The 373-nt window shown below is 70.5% G+C and overlaps 1 protein-coding gene across 1 annotated transcript in view; it reads left to right on the plus strand.

The window, feature by feature from the left end:
- LOC118026662 (cohesin subunit SA-2-like) overlaps positions 1-373 on the plus strand; it is a 68,913-nt gene that overhangs the window by 49,215 nt on the left and 19,325 nt on the right. The gene's annotated exons all lie outside the window — the stretch shown is intronic.

A 373-nucleotide genomic window follows, 5' to 3' on the forward strand; every position in this document is an offset into this window, starting at 1 on the left:
GTGTCCTCTCCGCCCCGTGTCATCATCCCGTGTCCTCCCCGCCCCGTGTCATCTCCGTGTCCTCTCCACCCCGTGTCGTCGTCCCGTGTCCTCCCTGCCCCGTGTCATCGCCGTGTCCTCCCTGCCCCGTGTCGTCGTCCCGTGTCCTCCCCGCCCCATGTCATCGCTGTGTCCTCCTCGCCCCGTGTCCTCCCCGTGTCATGGCCGTGTCCTCCCCGCCCCGTGTCGTCATCCCGTGTCCTCCCCGCCCCGTGTCATGGCCGTGTCCTCTCCACCCCGTGTCGTCATCCCGTGTCCTCCCCGCCCCGTGTCATGGCCGTGTCCTCCCCGCCCCGTGTCGTTGTCCCGTGTCCTCCCCGCCCCGTGTCATGGC

Source organism: Mirounga leonina, unplaced genomic scaffold (assembly GCF_011800145.1).
Source record: "Mirounga leonina isolate KUSES-001 unplaced genomic scaffold, KU_Mleo_1.0 Mir_268, whole genome shotgun sequence".
NCBI lineage: Eukaryota > Metazoa > Chordata > Mammalia > Carnivora > Phocidae > Mirounga > Mirounga leonina.